The sequence below is a fragment of the Cygnus atratus genome, unplaced genomic scaffold (genome assembly GCF_013377495.2).
Source record: "Cygnus atratus isolate AKBS03 ecotype Queensland, Australia unplaced genomic scaffold, CAtr_DNAZoo_HiC_assembly HiC_scaffold_154, whole genome shotgun sequence".
Classification (NCBI taxonomy): Eukaryota; Metazoa; Chordata; class Aves; order Anseriformes; family Anatidae; genus Cygnus; species Cygnus atratus.
Window position 1 is genome coordinate 21207 of NW_026109747.1, and position 9815 is coordinate 31021.

The 9815-nt window shown below is 41.3% G+C and overlaps 1 long non-coding RNA gene across 1 annotated transcript; it reads left to right on the forward strand.

The window, feature by feature from the left end:
- Positions 1-5261: 5261 nt before the first annotated feature.
- On the forward strand, positions 5262-9569 carry LOC118256788 (uncharacterized). Its single transcript, XR_007709343.1, has 3 exons — positions 5262-5805; positions 8905-9044; positions 9497-9569. It is a non-coding gene; the product is annotated as an uncharacterized LOC118256788 (long non-coding RNA).
- Positions 9570-9815: the final 246 nt, after the last annotated feature.

Consider the following 9815-nt stretch of genomic DNA (forward strand, 5'->3'; position numbering starts at 1 on the left):
AGGTGATGTGGGCATTGGTGTCCACAGTGGCTTGCACACTGCCACTACTTGTCCAGCCATGGGCCCTGCTTGTTCAATGCTCCCTTCAGCAGTACCGGTAGCTTGATGGGCTTCTGCATCATCCCTCAGACATAACTGCTCATGGGACCGTGCAATTGGCAGCAGCGAGAAGCTGAAGTGTTAAAAAAGACAACTGTTTCTTCTGCATTTTTGTTTATCCTCAAGCCAGACCCCTGATCCAGGCTCCAGCAGGAGCAGGGGCTGTAGGAGTGTGTCAGGGCTGCACAAGGGGTACAGGGTAGGGGCTTGGGAGCCCTGTGTTGAGGGGTAAAATCTTGAAAGTCACCAAGCCTGGACTCAGCACAACCGAATAAAGCTGCGAGGCTGTGGCAGCACAGGCTGCTCCTGCCAGAGGGAAAGAAGAGAAGGGAAGGAGGGAGCAGTGTTTGGGTGGAGAGCTGAGAGGTCAGGCAGCTACCATGAGGTCGATGGAAGATTTGGGAGAGATGACTGCTGCTGCTGAGTGTGATCCCAGCCCAGCCACGTGCTCCAAAGCCTCCCTTGGCCACAGCTGCCTCTCTGGCTTTCTAGGTCTCAAATAAAGCAGGCAGCAGGGCCAGGCCCTTTCTTCTGCTCTAGGCAATGGCCCACTTTCAGCTGTAGACCTGGTTGTCTGCCCAGACTTGCCCAAACAGGCAGGTTTCATCTGCTGGTCTTGCAGTCAACCTCATCCAACTGCTTTGCTCACTCACCCTCCGAGTCTGACAGGAAAATAAGCTTTACACACAGAAGTCAAAATTATGCTTTCAAACTGTTTTTTAACAATTAGTCTCACTGGCAACATACACTAAAGCTTTCTGCCCACAACCCCCAAGAAAACTTGTCCAACTACAGGTGCGCAACGATACTTCACTGGTGATAAGCAGAAATGGAAAAATCTAAGGTTATTGCAGTCATTTCAGTGCATCCTGTTTCACCTGAAAAAAAAATGGAATCCTCCTAACAGCTCTGCAGCTCCTTTGGAGAGAGTAATACGTCACTGTCTAAGAAACTACGCCTCAGGCAAAGGTTAAGTAATTTACTGTGCCACTGTTTGCATTTGCAATAGCATGACATTCAGGCATCATGATTTGTGCTGGCAGAAATTATTTGGAGTTTCTCCAGCCTGAAGAAAGCAAGACTACAATTCAGTCCCTAAAAAGTACAATTGAAGGCCCTTTCTTCCTTTTTCCCCTCCTCATCCAGTCAAGGAGCTCTTGAAGTTGGTCCTTTTCCAAAAGTGATGAGCAACGTGGAAGAGCTGTATGTCGTCCCACAAAGGGAAAGTCATTAAATAATGGAAGACTGAGGTCATGCCCATCTTGAGAATGACTGCACAGGACAAAAAAATAACAGGCTGATTTAAACAAAATGAGCAGGAAACAACAGCATGTTGCCATACACAAAGCATGGAGCTTATGTCTTGGTGAAGGAAGACAAAGCAGGTGTGACTTGATTTGCCATGAGGGCACCCTTCTGACCTGCAAACTGAAGACTTGCCTGTTTACAGGATCAATGTAATCAAGGATCAATGTAATCAGGATCAATGTAATACGGGACATGATTAGTATGGAGAGTCCCTGTAGCCTTCTGCTTACCTCTTGGATGTGGCAGGTAATGAGCCAGGAGTTGCCTGTAAGTGCAGGACCCTGTCCTTGGAAAAATATTTGTTTACTCAGGAACTGTGCAAGAAAGTCTCTTCTGTTTTCTGATATAGAGGAGTTGTCCCTTTGCTGTCTGGATCAACAGGTTTGTAAATATTATGAAAGTGGACTTCGATAGTATTTACTGCATTTACTTTGCCATTACTTTAAAAGGACACGTGAGGCTTCTTCTGCTACAAAGCATGGTGTATCTTTGTTTCATTTCGAACAAACCAGAACAATGAAAAACAAAATCCTGCAGGACCCTTCACTGCTCCTCAGTGACACCAGAGATCTGTGGGAACTTGGATGCAAATGCTATGGCAGAGAGTGAAGTTTTGTGTGTGGCTGTGTGGTGGCTCAGTAAGGCAGTGACAGCAGAGGATGACTTGTGCTGAGAAGTATTGAGCTGAATGGAAATGGATGAATTTGGGCAGATGTTTAGAATTTACTTCAACGCCTATGATATTCACACTGGGCCTATGATATCAGCTGATACAACAGCAACCAGAACACAAATTTGGCTTTGCCAGGAGAATTTTCAACTCAGGTGCACACTGAACATGTGCTTCAAGCTCTGCTCATGGCTGCATTTTTTCTATGGGTGTAACTAGCTTTATTTCAGGGTGTAAGTATTAAGGTTAATATTGCTTTCAAGGAGACAGCAATGTTCACACTTTATTTTTCTGTAGCCACATCCTCTCGTCTCTGAAATTCACAGAAATCCCAAGACAGATTTTTCTTACAGTACATGGAAAGCATCCTGAACCCCTCCCTCCAAAAGGAGCGTGTAATCTGCAAGTGCACCGAGAAGGGCTTTGGTGACTGGAGAGGTCATAGCACGAGTCCCTGGAACACAGAGATCACAGATGTGAGTCCATAAATCTCTTTAAATTATTTTAAAGTGGATCTTCCTTTACTGAGCTGCCTGGCTGTGTTTTCAGCACCAAGATCAACTGTGCTTTCATGCTTCATAACAGGATAATGATGAGAAAATAGCTAGGGCCATGTGCAAGGGCCTGCCAAAGAGAAAAGTGCATAGAGTGGGAGGGCAGAATAAATAGCAAAAACATTATCAGAGTATTTACTACAGAACACCAAAAGATAAATGTGTCTTTAATAGCATGCTGCATGGAGAGGCTGCCTGTTCTCCCTTTTGCTGCATATTCATCTTAACATCAATATTAACATTAACGAATTATAATTGGAGTCTATTATTGGTGTCCTTCAACCTTTCTCAGGTCAGATAATGAGCTTGTTTTTCAATATATTTTTTTAAATGATTCCTCACTGCAAGATTTGGGTTTCAATTTTGAAAATTCTAGCTGTAGTCACCTGGCTGAAATCAGCCAGACGCGTATTTAGCTGTGAATGTTTAATGAAAATTAATGACCGAATGAAAAGTTGACAGATGTTAATAAAATTACTATCTGTAAAGAGGTAAACTTTGGAGCATGCAGAGAATTCGCCAGCACGGTCCTGGCCAGTGCTCAGGGCACATCTTGGCCCAGCTGAATGCTGTAGGTCCCTGTCTAGGCTCTGGTGGTGTGGTGTCGTGTGGGCTCCATGGAGCAGGCCTGGGGTTGTTTCAGCAAATGGGTGGGCAACTTGGCTGCTACATCCTGTCTTCCTTTGTGTTATTTCCTTTTGGAAAACAACAACGACAATAACAACAAACAAAACACACACACACACACAAACAAGCACAAACATTTGTGCTAGGATAACTTCTTTAGACAGAAAAACAAATTAGTGTTTTACAAACAGCCCGAACGTTGCCCAGTTGTGTCCATGTGTTTGTATTAAAAGTGACACTGTGTATTGTCAGAATTATGGTTTTGCTAGAGAACGAACTAAACAACTGCTCTTCCCTGGGAACAGGTACCTGAGCACACCATTACAGTCTGCTGAAGGCTTCAGGCCCAGGACAGCAGAGATCAATATCCATTATCCTGCACCAAGAAGAGGGTTGGTGAATTGCAAGCCACAAGTATTTCACGCTTGAGAAATGTTGTATCTGCGTTGTACTGAATAGGCGTGATTACTAAAAACAGGAGAAAATAGTGATTAAACTCTCCATTGCTTCCGTAGGAGATACTAAAATACTCTCCTGTATTACAGCGTGCGAGGACTGAACCCACTGTTACCATGGGTTCCTGGCACAGCAAGGCTGGAGCCTATGCGGAGAGAAGACATCCGAGTATAAGAAAACAATCTGAAGGAAATATTTTAATTCTCCACAAGACCTCTCAGTGAAGAGCCCTGAGTGTGGCTGACACGTGCACAAAGGTGGAAGAAGTTAAAGGGCACTGGAAAGAAGATCAGAGGAGATTGGTATTTCTTGGCAGACAGCCTGGGGGTTGGAGAGTAGAGGAGGTATGGGGAAGAGATTTCTTTTTGTGCCTGCTTATCTTACGCTTGTTGAAATTGGCAAGTGACTTCAGTGGAGAAGATGCATGGTGCTTTTTGGTTCTTTCCACAGCTATGACCACTCTAACCTGTGTGTGAAGTGGGGCAAAGTTGGTTCCTACAAAGCTACATCTGCTGACTGCACACAGACCCTCCAAAAAACCTGTTGACAACTAGCTGAAATGTACTTAAAGACCAAGTCCAAAACAGCATGCTTTTTTTACCCTTGCTGTAAAGAGTTTCTTCCAGTCTCGCTTGTTATGAAATCAAGAATTGTCATACGTGGTTATAGACATACTTATTACTTTGGTTTGGATACCTCACCTCTGATGGTAGTGCAATATTTCAGTATAAAGAATAAGAATCTCTTCCTGAAAACAACAGGCAGAAATTATTCACATAGATAAGACCTAAAATTGTAATTCATAACATCTTTCTTGCTTCCTTGGAGAAAAGAACTCCCAGCCTAATAATTATTTTCCAATTAAGAAGAAAAAGAGAGTGCTATTTTTAAGGAGACACTTTGTATGTTTCTTCTAATTCCTTTTTTTTTTCTTTTTTATTTGAAATCATGATTAAATTTTAAATTTAACTTCTTTTGAAGTTGCACACTGTAAAGAAGATTTAGGGTTCTTAAAGAAAGTTTGTGTTTTAAAATGAGCTAACCAAACACAAAATGCCAGGAATATTTTAAGTAAGACCTCATTAGGTAAAGACCATGACTGCAAATATTTGTTGCCTCTCTGCAGGCTCATCGTGTTTTTAGAAGAGGATTTATATAGGCTAACTCATTTTTCTGCTTCAGCCATTTGGACACTCAGCAAATTTCTTCAGCTTCTCTAGTTTCTCCCTGTTTGCTCCCTCGTAGAACACACCGCTCGTTCTTTATCCTGTGAAATTTCACTGAGGTTATAGCAGCTCTTAGATGCAAGAAGCAAAATAAATAAAGGCAAGAACAAAACCCCAACCTCTTTTTTCTTCTGCCTTCTCCAGTCTTATATTTTCACTGCATGCCGGTGGTATGTGGCTGTTCTTAATCTCAAAGCTATGACGCAAAACATATGAGGACAGCTTCTGGTGAACAAAGCGAAATGACAGCTCCGGGCCCCCAGTGCCTGCCGCTGGTGGTACTGCTCACAAGAAACAAAACTATGGGGAGGAAGGGGGAGGAGAATCCCTTTTGGGAATCACTCTCATTATCCTTCCCCAAGGCAGAATTCTGCTGAATCACTCACCCTACTCAGTCCCTGAAGGTTCATTCTTATGGGATGATATTGGCAACCTCCTACGAATACAGGATGAGGCTGTCATGCTTTTATCTGCAAACAAACCTACTAAATGAGCACGACTCCCTCTACAGTAGTAAAGGTATCACAATCCAGTTCATAAAAATGAACACGTAGGTTCTACCCAAAGGAGTTTACAGTCAGATCAGACTCAGGCAGCAAATTTTATTCTGCCTGTTTTCCAACACACCTGTAAGCTCCAGTACTGTCTTGTGACAAATCATATCCTATTTTAACGTAATATGAAATGCAAAAAAAAGTATCTGATGATTTTTTGCAGTTGCTTGTGATTCCCTTGTTATCCTTCGAGAATTTCAAAGGAAGTGGCAATTTAAAAAATGAGAAGTTGAGAAAAAGGAAAGAAGAAGATGCAGTGAAGTGGCTGCACAACAGTGTAACTGGGGATGAGGTGCAAAAAGGTATCGGAGGTAAGAAGGTGGGAAAGGAGGAGGTGGCGAGTACAGCAGTGTAAGGATGGGCAGAGTCTTGCTCTGTTCGTAGCTCAAATGCCGTGAAACATTATTCACACTTTTGCCTTACTGTATTGCACTTTCTTTCTAACATGAATTTCTGTTCATTTGGACTGAGAGGAAAGTGTCTGTCCTTCCTCAGCCCCCCTGCCTGCTGGGGAGCGGCGAGCCGCAAATGTTGCACTGGTGAATCCTAACTGCCTACTGTACCAATGTGTGGTTGCAAAGACAAATGTATCAAGAAGCATATTAAACTGGAAAAAAATGAAAGTTTGTATTTATTTTGCTCATAATTTCAAAAAAAATTATCTGTGTTTGTTCTAGAGATTATTATAGAAATTAATCTTGAGAAATGTTTCTCACTGTGTCAAAATTATGTGTTTAATCATGTGGTAATCAGACTGCAAGACCCATTTGTATTTAATTTCTCAAGGCTGCAATTAAATAAGCTGGTGATAGCAGTGCTCTGTTTTGATCAGTTAAGCACTCCAAATCAGCCGAGGGCAACCTCCTTAAAGCAGGTAATTACTTCACTCCCACCAATTTTGATGGGAGTTAAAAGCCTGCATCTCCATGAGAACTAGAGATTAACCACCCAAGATTTGTTTCAATCAAACCTCTGTCAGATAACATCACTGGATGCATTCATTTTGTCTGTGGGCGTTTCGAGCCTCACTGTCAACTTCTCCTGCAAAGGTAGTTTATTTAAACAAAACCAAATATTCTTCTGTTCAGACATGCTAGATTAAAACAGTGAGGGCAGTGGCTTGGTCGGCACATTGCATAGAGAACGGGGAAGTACAGAGGTATAAAATGGTCTTGATTATTTCTTTCCAGTTGTCAGAGGTGGGTAGGTAGGTTTAAACACCTGCCCCACAGCAAGCAGTAAGCCATGGAGGTAATTGCAAGTAGTGGAACGTGAGGAATACTGAAATATATATTTAAACTCTCTCACCTCTAACCATTGAAGTTTCCATTCTTAACCATAAATATATCAACACTTTTTAGAACATCTCAGAGATTTCAGAAGTAGATACTTAAGATATTGAAGTAGATACTTAAGTGGTAGGTTTTCTGGGAGATGAGTCCAGCTCAGTTTTCAATTTCATTTTTCCCACTTGCGATCAAAACCTCAGGTGACATCAGTTCCTCTTGAGTCTCTCAGACACATCTTACACTGACGTCCCAATGACCATTCTTGATCAGCCGCTGACTTGTATTTGTCTTTTACTGTTCAAAGGAAATCCCCTTTGCCAAAAGAGGCTGTATCTTTTATATAATTTTAGAAGAACAATGGTTACAGGAATGACGATTGATGGAAAATAAGTTAAAAACGATGAACGCTGCTGGTGTGCTTCCTGTGTGGCGGACTGAAAAACGATGGAGCAAATGACTGTAACACTTTCACTGCACAACAAGACTATATGCAGTAGTGGTGAAATGAACTCATGATTTTAGAATACTTGAAAGGACACAAGATATGAAGAATTTATGTATAGCAGTATGTGTTCAAGAATGAACTCGGTCATGGACTCAATTCAGGGCATCTGGCATTATTTACAACATTTACTTCTACTTTTAAGAACGCAGAATTTCAGGCCTGAAGAGTGTCATATAAAATATTATTACCTTTTTCTTTTATGACAGTTAAAACTTAACCCAAACATTAGGATGAACTCTGTCAGGGATTGTTAATACTCTCTGTGCCTGTTGGTGTTAGGCTTTTCTGTTTATTCCCTTCAGCAATTTACAGAACAACACAATGGTGTCATTACTGCAGTAGGATAAGAAATAGTCAGGGAAGGAATCCTGTTGTTTTATATGTACCTGGCAGCAGTGCTGGAGGATCTGAACAAAATCAGAGCTCCACTGTCTTCAGTGTTTTACAGCCACAAGCTTTGTGCCAAGGCCTGGTGTCTACAGAAAGTTTTGCCACTTCAGTTATAATAACAGTGTTAAAGCCAGAAAAAAATCTGTAGATACAGATGTGGTTAATGTGCATAAACCAGTGCAGCCTACTTCAGTTTGGGAAGTGGTTAAACTCTGTGCCAGATGAAATTCCCCGTATTCCAGTGTAACGGTACCTCTGCTGAGGGCTGGCGTTGGGATGTAGGGGGAGGCAGCGGGAAGGAAGCAGAGAACAGTCAGGGAGTTTTGGTTGTTTCTTTCACATTGTGTACCTGTTTCTGAACGAAATTAAAAGTTTACTCATCATTGCCTTTTAAATGTGCATTGTCTATCCCTTTTCTCCTTTCAATTTTAAGCGTGGAGCTATAGGAGAGTCTCTGCTGTGAGATATTGCCTTACTTTATGCCAACCTACACATTCATTCTGAACTGTTTTCTGATGTTCCCAACAACAGAGCACTTTAAAGCAAGCATTCAGTTAATAAATCGTACCAGCTCATTGCTATTGTTTCCCTGAAATCCGTCATTAACAACTAGTAATAAAGAAATAATGCAGCAGAGGCTGTAGCTATAGAGATATATTCAACCTATGCCAGGGGAGAATAAATCGTCTGAGGTACATGAGGATATTTCCAAATCAGAGGGCAAAGAAGTCACTGCAAATTATTACAATGTAATTTTACTGCAAGTAGTGCACGACAAGATTATAGGGACAGTTCTCTTTCACATAAGAAGATATCTGTATCTAGAGCATATCAAGTAAGCCAAATGTCTAGAAACATCAGTGAAAATGTTTAATTAGTTTTAGATAAGTTGAAAGAACCACTTCAGTGACTACATCCAGCGAGAGCCAAACATTCACTGCCTCTTGTGTGAGTTGTCCTGGTTTGCTCTGAAAAAGTGGGAATGCTCCCAAGACCTTTACTCTTTGAGAAGTCTGACTAGTTCAACGGACTTGATAAGATACAACAGTGAGATCCTGATGGAGAGCAGCCTTGTCTTTGTTAGAGTATGGGATGTATTTTGTTTTATCAATCTTCTCTCCAAAAACGTGGCAGTAAAAGTAGTCCCTATGACTATTGTGCCTTGTTTGTCTTTACATTTCTTTTTAGTATTGTGGAGTTTCATGCATTTTGTGTTTTCATTCAAGCTCCAGTTCCTGGAATTCCAGCGTGACTTGAGCAATTCAGATTGTATTGCAAGAAAAAGTTAGTTCTGGCATTCCCTTGCAGAGAGTGATTTGAAAACCTGACTCACAACCGTCCTGCAGTCTCAGAAACAAGGTGGCAGGTACCAAGAATTATACGCTTTTTAAATCTTATGACTTTTAAGCCAATCTCCTGATTCATTTTGTTGCAAGGGCTTTGCAATATCTTTATCCAGCTGCTTCTGACTTCCAACTCTCCTCTTGAGTTGCTGTTCTGGAGTTGGCAATGAGATAATTCTAAAGCACTATTTCCAATGTGGCATACCAAGAGGCAGCGCAGGCTTTAACTAACTTCTCTAACCAGTTATGGAATCACAGTTCTTCGTACTGCTATCTTACAGTTCAGCCTTAATTTACAATTAGTTTATTCCATTTATTCCTTGCGTGCAAGATTTCTCTGGTAAACATCATTAATCTATGTTGAGTTACTCGTCTGAAACTTATTGAATAATACTTACTGCAGTGTAAAATAAAAGACACTTCCCCTTCTTTTTCCATCAATTCAATCTGTGGTGACCAGGTATCTATATTTCAGCTCCCGTCTAAATCTACAGACAGCACTTCATGTATGAATCATTTCTTGGTGACTTGCAAAACTCTTCTGAGATGAGTAAGTGTTCAGTTTTTATAATTGCTTCCAGGTTTTCAGGTTTTAGTGATTCTAAGTGTGAGGAGCTCAGCTTAAAATTCAAGCCTAAATCTTTTGCATAGATATACCCTTTTGTTTTTAGAGAGTTACCAAAATTTAAAAAAAATTAAAAAAAAATGCCCACAGCCAAACATTGCAACATAGGTTGGACACACATCCAGGGGTGGAAACAAAGCAAGCCTTTTCTACAGACTGTGTCTCTAGG